The sequence below is a fragment of the Mobula birostris genome, chromosome 8 (genome assembly GCF_030028105.1).
Source record: "Mobula birostris isolate sMobBir1 chromosome 8, sMobBir1.hap1, whole genome shotgun sequence".
Taxonomy (NCBI): domain Eukaryota; kingdom Metazoa; phylum Chordata; class Chondrichthyes; order Myliobatiformes; family Myliobatidae; genus Mobula; species Mobula birostris.
The window spans coordinates 32,636,007-32,647,506 of NC_092377.1; the positions used below are offsets into that span (position 1 = coordinate 32,636,007).

Sequence of the window (11,500 nt, forward strand, 5' to 3'; positions counted from 1 at the left end):
AGGGAAGGCTCAGGTTGATCTTAGAATGGGTTAAAAGGTTGGTACAACATCATTGGCTGAAGGGCCTGTACTGTGCTGTAATCTATTTTCTATGTTTAAATTACCAATGCAGCCAAGTTAATGATAAATTTTTTAAGCTTCTCCAGGTGTATCATTAGAATTCCAGACACATGGCTGATCATATGAAAATCTTTCAAAGATCCTATTAATCTTCTGCATAAAAAATCTCATAATTGACCAGAAGTGATGGGTTAATAACCAATTACACTGGACAATAAATTTTTCCGAAAGTGTTGCTTCCTCAGAATTTTTTTGTGGTTATGATAGACTGCTTGAAGCTGAACATAAATATAATTTCAGACTATATGTATCGTTTAGGAATTTGGAGAAAAAAGAAATGAACTTTTATTGAATATAATGGGATTAATTGCATAATGGTGCTGACACTTTGCAATAGTTCAACTGAGCTAAAAATGTTTTGTTGATGATTTTCCTTTGTACTCAGTGTCTCAAGCTTCTCATTTAAGTGTAGAACAATAATCACCCAGCATTGATGGATTACAGTTGCCTTGATACAGTGTCTCCATGACCCCAATGTCCTGGTGAAACTTTTCACCATGCTCGTCACAGACAGTGCCAGGATTTGCAGGGAATAAGTCTAAATGAGAATGCAGAAAATGAATCCTTAGTGACATGTTGCACTTCCTGGTTTTGTATACTTGAAGCATGTTGTCAACCAGCTGCATGTAGCTTGGTGCTCTGGAATTGCCAAGAGCATTTTCACAACATCCTTGAATGCCCTCCATGCGCTTTTCTCCAGTCCCACGAGAAGTTCTTCAAATTACCTGTCATTGATGACTTGTTTCATTTGTGGACCAACAAAAGTGCCTCCCTTAATCTTGGCATCAGTTATTCTGGGAAACATCTGTCTCAAATATCAAAATCCTTCATGGGAATTTTTGTGCCTGGTGACAGTAGATTCCATCCTTGCAGTCTTAAACCCAGTAATTCTGCTTTTGCCTTTGACAAACCCAAGTCTCTGACCAGGTTATTGAACTCAGATTGATAATCAGATGAGACTCACTCAACATAAAAGGTTCAAAATCTGTATCCGTATCAGTGTTGTTTTCCATTCCTGGCTTGTGCATCTTTGTCTGCATCCTGTAGACTCCATGTCAGTGGTAGCTTCAGTCCTGGAAGACTGTTGTCATCTGGCAAAGGTCTCATGGCTGAAGGGAGATTGGGGTATTCAATGGATTTCTTGTTTTTAGCAGAGAAATCAGATTTGCTGGTCAGACAGATGTAGCAGTCTATCACATAATCCTTCTGCTCTCACCATATCATTGGGACAGTGAACTGCATTGACTTCTGAGCCAAGCTCTAAGATTGACAGCGCATGTTGCGCAACAAAGTGAAGAGCCCATTCTTTGTCTTGGTCATCAATTTTACACCCAAAGTAGAGCTCATAGGTTTTCTTAATAAGAGGAGTCATGCTCTGTCTTTGAGATTTAAGCATATACTCACCACAGATATAACAGAAAGTATCGCGGCTGTTGCAAAATGGGCAAGACATTTTGCTATCACAAATACTCCTGAAAATACAATTACTTTATTATTATGAGTACATACAGTATGCTGCACAAGTACAGCACACGCATCAATGTGATCGCAAACCGATATGCATGTAAACACAGTGCATAGAACGGAGTGTGTGTGTGTGTGATGCTTTTATAGCCTTTCTAAAGCCAGTCCTGCCATGCTGCATCCACCATGCCTAAGCATGCCCAGGTACGTCTGGACAAGGTAGAAAACTTTTTTGCTTACATTGTGGTTTGAATTATGAATCGGAATAACAGTTATAGGTGATTACAAAACAATTATGTATGATCAGGAAATTTCATAGTGATTTCCATGATCAGCAGCCCAAAATCCATAAGATACACCCAAAAGTATTCAGGAAGCAAAATCTTATTGTCCAGCGTTATCCATGACACAATATCCAAGCAGATAATCAAATATTAACAACTGATACACTGTATAGATTTTAAAAATTGTGAGTACTGCTGATTATTTCACTTTGTTATTCATCATGGGAGGAGAGTCTTGCTGGCAAAGTCACTTTTCATTTGAATTGTTTGTGTTTAAAGTTGTGCCAGATCTCGTGAAATGTCATTGTTTTGAAAAATTAATTGTTTGTCTTGCGTCAGATGTTGAATGATTTGATGTATTTTCAGAATTTTCCATTGAATTTTTTTGCTTAAATATAAGTACTGCAGTCTTCCCCTTTTCTTGATATGCTCTGGCTCACTGCCATTTTGTCAGTACCTCTACAGTTCCAATGGAATGATTGTTGCAAAAACAAAGGGCCACGTGGAATGCAACTGCTGCAATTCATTGGTGCTCTCAGCAACACAACATCATCTTTATCTGTTAAATGTGGTAGTTTATTAAACCTGAAGGCAAACTTTTGTTGTTGTCAGTTTTAACAAACTAATGATCAAAACCTGAGAAGTTTCAGAAAATTAGGTAAAAGTTTAATTGTTTTCCTTAGCTACCTTGTAGGATAGAGGAAACTGAGATGACTTTGTCTCAAGAGTCTCATTCCTACTCCTCTGACCACAATCAATTCCAGCCAATTCCAAATCAATTTTCACCACATAACCCTGCTGTAGATAGTTCCTATTCTTCTCTGATCTTCTGTGATGGTCATCTGTGACTTGAACTCTACAAGGTTGTTAGTCGGCGATGCCAAGTAAATATGGTGGGACTTCAACTTCCAAAATGGAAATTCAAATCTCCTCGGTACATAAGGTTAGATAATATTGAGAAGCGTTACCTGGCTGCCTATTAAGAATAATGTATGGTGGTATTCTGTGTGATTGCTCCCAAGAATGTTAAAGTAGAATTTGATCACTCCGTTGCGCATGGTAATTCAAGGTAGTTATTTTGACTCTGAGTTTAACTGACGGGGCATGTTTATAAGCATAGTGTCCCCAGGAGAGAAACAAGCACAATCATAGAAGCCAGTGTTTTATCAAGCTAAACGTTTGCTGCTTTGCCAATCTGTTCTTATGAAACGATATTACCTCATTCCCAAATTTTTCCTCCTCCTTGTTGCTTTTTTTAATTGTAATACAGCTGCTGCCAAAATAAACACTATACTCAGATGAGACATTCCTGTTATTCATTAGTGTGAAAAAAAAGAGTCCATATGCACAAGTGGCATTTAACCTTATTTTAATTTTGACTTCTAGCACACGTGGATGATATTGGTATCTGATGTGGAAAATTGCAGGTTGGCTTTATTTTATGTTCTTTTATAATTGATGTAATTAGTGTTTTAGTCATCATGCAGTAATGCATTGCAGCTGTGCTTAATTAACTGCAGAAAATATGGAATTGCAGTAATTATGCTAAAAGTAGAGCTAGTGCCAAAATAACCGTGCCACTATAAGCTGTAAATGGCTGGTAATATTACCATAGATGGAACAATTACACCCCTGAATCCTCAATTATATTGCTGGCTTGTACTCATTGGTTCTTTTTGTGTCATAAATACAAATTTTAGGTCTGCAATTTATCATGTACAGTACTGCAGCTTTAAATCATTCATAGGGGAACTTAGTTATGGTGCAGCTTGAATACTCATTTGCAGCTCTTTCCTTCTGAACGAAGCAACTACAGTTAATCCATTGTTCATTTCAAGCAAGTAACACTTTGACTGACAACTGGACTATTCTACTTCCATTAACTAACACCCATAATTAGTATTCAGCAGCATGTTATTTGGCAGAAATTCCTGTATACGGGGTATTGTAACATCCAGAAAGTTAGTGTCAAAAAAAGGGAGAGAGGCAAGCTTACATCAATGAATGTGCAGGCCTACTTGTGCCAGCTTTTAAGTTGCCAAATAAATTGTACAGGGATTTTTGTATTCAAAGTTTCATTATGCCCTCATATTTCCCTCGTACCATGTACTTCCACTCTACAGGAGAGTCAATGGACAGAAGAGTGATCTCCAGATCTTTAGAACTGTCAAATGGGATGCCTTCAAAGAAGGAGGACTTTGCATGTAAATCACACTTTTCAGAAATTTGAAAGCACCTCACATTTGAATGAATAACATCACAATGGGGTTATGCTGAGCAATGTACAGTGATTTATGCTTCCATCTTTACATAGTCAGCAATGAGATGAAGCTTCACTGATTTTAAATGTAAGAACATGAGACATAGGAGAAGAAATAGACCATTCGGCTCATTAAGTCTGCTCCACCTTTTCATCAAGGCTGTATCGTTATCCCTCTCAACCGCATTTTCATGCCTTTTTCCCATAACCTTTGACATCCTGATGAATGAAGAACCCATCAACCTCCACTTTAAATATACCCAATGACTTCTCCACAGCTGTCTGTGGCAGTGAATTCCACAGATTCACCACCATCTGGCGAAAGAAATTTCTCCTCATCTCAATTCTAAGTGGATGTCCCTCTATTCTGAGGCTGTGCCCACTGGTCCTAGACTCAACCACCATAGGAAATATTCTCCCACATCCACTCTAACAAGGCCTTTCAATATCAATAGGCTTCAATGAGATCCCCCCCCCCATTCTTCTAAACTCCACTGAGTACAGGCCTAGAGCCATAAAACATTCCTCATATGATGACCCTTTCATTCCTAGAATCATTCTTGTGAACCTCCTCTGAAACTCTCTCCAATGTCAGCACATCTTTTCTGAGATAAGGGGCCAAAAACTGCTTCCAGTTCTCCCAAGTGCAGTCTGACCAAAGCCTTGTGAAGCCTCAGCATCACATCCCTGCTCATAAACTCTAGTTCTCTTGAAATGAATGCTAACATTGCATTTGCCTTCCTTACCACTAACTTAAACTGCAAGTTAACATTTAGGGAATCCTGCATCAGTCCCTTTGCACCTCAGATTTTTAAATTTTCTTCTTGTTTTTTTTTTAAAAAGTCTATTTCCTTATACTGTATTTCATCTGCCACCTCTTTGCCCTTTCTCCTAAGTCCATTTAAGTCCTTCTGCAGATTGCCTGCTTCAACACTACCTGCCTTCTATCTATCTTCGTATCATCCATAAACTTTGCCACAAAGCTGTCAGTTCTGTCATCCAAGTACTTGACATATAATGTGAAAAGAAGCAGTCACAGCACTGGCCCCTGTGGAATACCACTAGTCAGCAGCAGGTAGCCAGAAAAGGCCCCCATTGTTTCCACTCTTTGCCTCCTGCCCATCAGCCAGTGTAGCTCGTGCAGTGAGAGGATTGTTGCACTGGATAATTAGAGAACACTCTGCACGTGCAAACAAGAAACACCAGGGCCTGGATTTATATAGTATCTTTAAAGATCTCCAAATATCCCAGGATGCTTTCTGGAAAATTAAGCACTTTTACTGTGTACTTCCTGTTGTAATGTAGTGATGTTTCATCCAAAAGATAGTGATTTCAAATGTACAACTGTGAATTACAAGACTAAATTCTTGGCATGGGACCCCAATCTTCTGACCGAGAGAATAGAGTGTAACCACTGAATTTTGACGTTAACAAACATTATAAATTATTTTATCAATATTTTGTGTGATTTCTTTCAGATACATCTCCCATAGATATACAAGTTCTATTTCCGATGTCAGCAACTGAGATCATGCTTTTACCTTTTTCAGTCAAACTTAAGTTCAAGTGGTTCCAACCCACCTTCAATTGGATGATGGATTCTGAAAGTCTAGGTCTGCTTAAGCAATCAAAATGAAGTATTAAGATTCTATTGGATTATTTGAACTGAAAATTGATGAAAAAATATATAGTTACAGAACAAAGTAATTCCCAAGCAGTTTTATTTTATTGAAGTAATGATTGGAATTGTTAACGAAGTATCATGTGTGATGAGAAATGTGAGTAAACCAGCACACCCGAGGAATCTTAATTAACTAGCTCTAACTCACTGTTTTCTTAACCCTCTCACATTAGTTCCCTCTATTTTATTTTAAATCTTATTACTTAACATACTGATTTTGACTTTTGAACATCTAACCACAGATTTCTATCATCAGATTTTATGATTTTCATTTGAAATGTGTTGTTTTATTTGCTGTGCTGTGAAATACAAGAGCTGGAAGGTTATGCCTGAAATGCATAAATGCAAATTAGGTTTCAGATTAATTACCATGGTTATGGTCATCAAAGGGAAGATGCAATTACACAGGAGGGGGGGTGCAGAAAAAATACTCAAAAATATTGCCCTGACTGGAAAAGTTTAATTATGAAGGAATAATGCTTAGAATGGAGTTACTTTCTATTAGGCTTGGTAGAGACTTGAGCGAAGACAGAATAAAGGGAAGGACCCATTTCTCTGGTCAGAGGAGTCAAAAATCAGGGAGTATAGCTTTAAGGTAATAGGTGAAAGGATATGATGAAACTTTTGGCATCAATTGCAAAGTGAGAGTTGGGAACTCAGTGCCTGAAGGAATGGTAGAAATAGTGGCTCTCATCATTTTTTTTTGAAAGTCATTGATCTACATTAGAAGAGTTCTCTACTTTAAAACATTTGAATGATTCTGTCTGTTTTGCAGGAAATGTGCTGTGATAAATTAATATCAATCATTAATGAAATCAAAACAATGGCAGAACTATGAGTCAAGTGCATACTGCATGTGCCATTTTGGCAGCTGCCCAACTCTTCCCATGCTCATTGTGTAACCTGTGAAAGAAATGAAAATGGACTAACAGCTGAATCTCCTGGACCTCATCCCTAATGCAATATGGACTTCCTGCTCTCCTTTTTTGATTTGCACTGGATTAAAATTGGCTTATTTTAGCCAATGTTGGAACAAACAGAGCTAATTAAACAAGAAAAAGGCTCCACATAGCTGAATAAAATCACAACATACAGTTCTGAAATCTGTTTGCCCATCTCGTGATGGCATTTGAATAACAATTCATTTTTATCATTGCTGTAATGGTTTTGCTTTTCTTTTGTGTTGGTTATTATAAATGATTTCTGAAGTTCATTAAAATTGTCATTTTTCTGTATGCCCCATTTTGTAATATCAGAAATTCTCATATAAAGTAATTATTAAATCATATCTGTAAATAATTAAGCATAAAAATAAGGAAGGAAATCTTCCCAACACTTTAGAAGAATTTGCTGAATCCACATTTGGAGCACCACGTGTTCTTTTACTGTCTCATAAAAATATTCATTTATCTAGGAACCATTTTATTATAGGTTCACAAGATTGATACCTGTGATGAGTGGCTTTGTTCTGTGTGGTGAAATGGAATCAGATTTACCTCTGTTTGGACAGTGACTGGGTAAGTGCTGTGAGTCTCTTTCCTGCATGTGGGGAGGCTAAACAAAAAGGCTTTGTTTGAGAGAAGTGTTTGACTATTTGGAACTGAGATGAAAAGAAATTTCTTTGACACAAGAGATTCTGCAGATGCTGGAAATTAAGATGAACATGTGAAAATGCTGGAGGATCTCAGCAGGTCAAGTTGTATCTGTGGAAATGAATAAACAGTTGATGTTTCGGAGAGATCCTTCTTCAGGACTTGAATGGAATGGGAAGATGCCAGAAAAGATGGGGGGAAGGGAAGGATGATTATCAAAAAGATGATTGTTGAATCCAGTTGGTTAGGAAGGGTAAAGGGAAGATGGAATCTGATAGGAGATGAGAGTGGACCATGGGGGGAAAGGAAGAACATCTCATATTCTATCCAGGTAGCCTCCAACCTGACGACATTGATTTCTCCTTCTAGGCAAGTTTTTATTCCCTCCTCCCTCTTCCTCTATTCCTCACTCTGGCCTCTTAGCTGTTCTCCTCACCTGCCTATCACCTCTTGCTGGTGTTCTTCCTTCTTCCCTTTCACCCATAATCCACTTTCCTCTCCAGGTCGTGGGGAGGTCGGACAAATTTCTTTCTCTGAAGGGGCAGAGACTGAGGGGAGATCTGAAGGAGGCTTATAAGATTATGAGAGGCAGAGATAGAACACACAGCCAGTATCTTTTTCCAATATTTGAAATGCCCAATGCAAAGGCATGCATGCATTTAAGATGGGTTAAGTTTAAAGGAGATATGAGGTCAAGTTTGTTTTTCACACCGAGTGGTGGGTGCTTGTATGTGCTTCCTAGGCTGGTGGTGGAGGAAAATATGGTCAAGGGTTTCAAGAGGATTTTAGTTAGACACATGAATGTGCAGAAAGTGGAAAGATATGGATATTGTGTAGGCAGAAGGGATTAATTTCGATGAGCATTTGATTACTAATTTAATAAATTTGGCAAGCATTGTGGACTGGAGAGCTGGTTCCTGTGCAGTAATGTTCTATGTTTTAATATTGTTAGAATAAAACCCAGCTGGGGCATCATCAGGCATTGCCTCAACACTTTTGATGGGGCGGGGCGGGGGGGGACTGCACATTAAAACTCCTTTTAAATTTGACCAATGTAGAGATTCCAATATAGAACATTGATTGGGAAACTGAAGGAAGAAACTGTAAAAGATTGAAAACATATTGAATGGGGTGAACATACAGTAGCTCACACAGCATTGAAATATTAGAAACAATGTAAGCTCTTAGAACAAATAATAAATTAATCAGAACTATTACATTAGTGCTAGTTGGGGATTTTCATCAAATGCTCCCAGTAATTTCATAAGGCATATAAATTGAAAGCTTGCATTAAAGGAGGGGGAGAAGATGGCGACGCGACGCAGCACGCGCAGCCTCTCCAGTGAATGATATCTGTAATCTGTCAAGTAGGGGACCGTGCAATTCTGATTTGATGGAGACAGACGTGAGAGTACGGAGGAACATCTGGAGAAACTTCTGAAATGCCCGCTTTGCTGCCGCTGCTTCTGTGTGGTAACTGGAATCTCTGGAGCAGAAGGCCCCGAATCCTCAGCTTTGCTTGTTTCAGTGGCCGGGGTTAGGTCGAAGGCACTCGGCAGAGGATGGCACTCGGGAGGCTGTATTGGAGGGCTGGTCGGAGGCTCAGTTTTCGGATGGACAAACTCGGTGTGGGCTGTGATCGGTGCTTCCAAGGCATCAGCAGTTGTCGGTGCCTTGGAGGTTTATTGCAGGGAATTTCTCCCTTTTTCTGCCTGCTATTGGGGACTCGGGAGTCAATTGACTCAGGACTTGGAAACTTTTTTTTACCGTGCCCATGGTCTGCTCTTCATCAAATTATGGTATTGTTTTGCACTGTTGTAACTATATGTTATAATTTATGTGGCTCTATCAGTGGTAGTCTTTGGTTTGTCCTGTCTTCTGTGATATCACTCTGGAGGAACATTGTATCATTTCTTAATGCATGTATGCATTTCTAAATGACAATAAAAGAGGACTGAGTGTTCTCATAATCTAATCCAAACATTGCGTATTTGGGAATATGTTAAGTGATTATGCTTGAAAACTAAAATGTGAGCATTTGATAGGCTATGAGAGATTTGCTTGGAATTTACTCAAATTATGAATGGGGAAATTAAAAACAAAGACTCAACATGAATGTTTTTTATGATGAACTTGGGTTGAATTATTACATTACTTCATGCTCTTATGCAAGCTGTTTAACTAAATGCCATTCAACCCCACTTGAATGACCAATGTTTGCATGAAACAGTAATCTCAGCAAAATGTAACATGGTGAAGGCCATGAACAAACACCATAATAAGACCATAAGATATAGGAGCAGAAGTAGGCCATTTGGCCCATTGAGCGTGCTCTGCCATTCAGTCATGGGCTGATCCAATTTTTCCAGTCATCCCCACTCCCCTGCCTCCTCCCCATACCCTTTGATGCCCTGGCTAATCAAGAACTTATCTATCTCTGCCTTAAATGCACCCGATGACTTGGCCTCCACAGCGGCTCATGGCAACAAATTCCACAGATGTACCACCCTCTGACTAAACTAATTTCTCCTCATCTCTGTTCTAAATGTTGGTCCTTCAATCTTAAAGTCGTGCCCTCTTGTCCTGGACTCCCCTACCATGGGAAATAACTTTGCCATATCTAATCTGTTCAAGCCTTTTAACATTTGGAACGTTTCTACAAGATCTCCCCTCATTCTCTTGGACTCCAAGGAATACAGCCCAAGAGCTGCCAATCATTTCTCATGCCCTCTATTTTTCTATGCTCCATGTACCTATCCAGGAGTCTCTTAAAAGACCCTATCGTATCCGCCTCCACCACCATCACCGGCAGCCCATTCCAAGCACTCACCACTCTCTGCGTAAAAAAAACTTACCCCTCACATCTCCTCTGTACCTACTTCCAAGAACCTTAAAATTGTGCCCTCTCGTGTTAGCCATTTCAGCCCTGGGAAAAAGCCTCTGAAGATCCACGTGATCAATGCCTCTCATCATCTTATACATCTCTATCAGGTCACTTCTCATCCTCCACCGCTCCAAGGAGAAAAGGCTGAGTTCACTCAACCTATTCTCATGAGGCATGCTCCCCAATCTAGGCAACATCCTTGTAAATCTCCTCTGCACCCTTTCTATAGTTTCCACATTCTTCCTGTAGTGAGGTGACTAGAACTGAGCACAGTACTCCAAGTGGGGTCTGACCAGGATCCTGTATATCTGTAACATTACCTCTCGGCTCTTAAACCCAATCCCACGGTTGATGAAGGCCAATGCACCATATGCCCTCTAAACCACAGAATCAACCTGCGCAGCAGCTTTGAGTGTCCTATGTACTTGGACCCCAAGATCCCTCTGATCCTCCACACTGCCAAGAGTCTTACCATTAATACTAGACCTACCAAGATGAATCACCTCACACTTATCTGGGTTGAACTCCATCTGTCACTTTTCAGCCCAGTTTTGCATCCTATCGATTTCCTGCTATAACCTCTGACAGCCCTCCACACTGTCCACAACACCCCCAGCCTTTGTGTCATCAGCTAATTTACTAACCCATCCCTCTACTTCCTCATCCAAGTCATTTATAAAGATCACGGAGAGAAAGGGTCCCAGAACAGATCCCTGAGGCACATCACTGGTCACCGACCTCCATGCAGAATATGACCTGTCTACAACCACTCTTTGCCTTTTGTGAACAAGCCAATTCAGGATCCACAAAGCAATGTCCCCTTGCATCCCATGTCTCCTTACTTTCTCAATAAGCCTTGCATGGGATACCTTATCAAATGCCTTGCTGAAATCCATATACACTACATCTACTGCTCTACTTTCATCAATGTGTTTAGTCACATCCTCAAAAAATTCAATCAGGCTCGTAAGGCACGACCTGCCCTTGACAAAGCCATGCTGACTATTCCTAATCATATTATACCTCTCCAAATGTTCATAAATCCTGCCTCTCAGGATCTTCTCCATCAACTTACCAACCACTGAAGTAAGACTCACTGGTCTATAATTTCCTGGGCTCTCTCTACGCCCTTTCTTGAATAAGGGAACAACATCCGCAACCCTCCAATCCTCTGGAACCTCTCCCATCCCCAATGATGATGCAAAGATCCTTGCC

General features: G+C 39.8%; 1 long non-coding RNA gene across 1 annotated transcript in view; it reads left to right on the forward strand.

Annotated features, from left to right (window-relative positions):
• Positions 1 to 9,342, forward strand: part of LOC140202167 (uncharacterized) — a 32,301-nt gene extending 22,959 nt beyond the window's left edge. Inside the window, exons 2-3 of the long non-coding RNA XR_011887015.1 lie at positions 7,241 to 7,326; positions 8,773 to 9,342. This is a non-coding gene — a long non-coding RNA (uncharacterized lncRNA). The remainder of the gene's footprint in view (positions 1 to 7,240; positions 7,327 to 8,772) is intronic.
• The last annotated feature ends 2,158 nt before the right edge of the window (positions 9,343 to 11,500 follow it).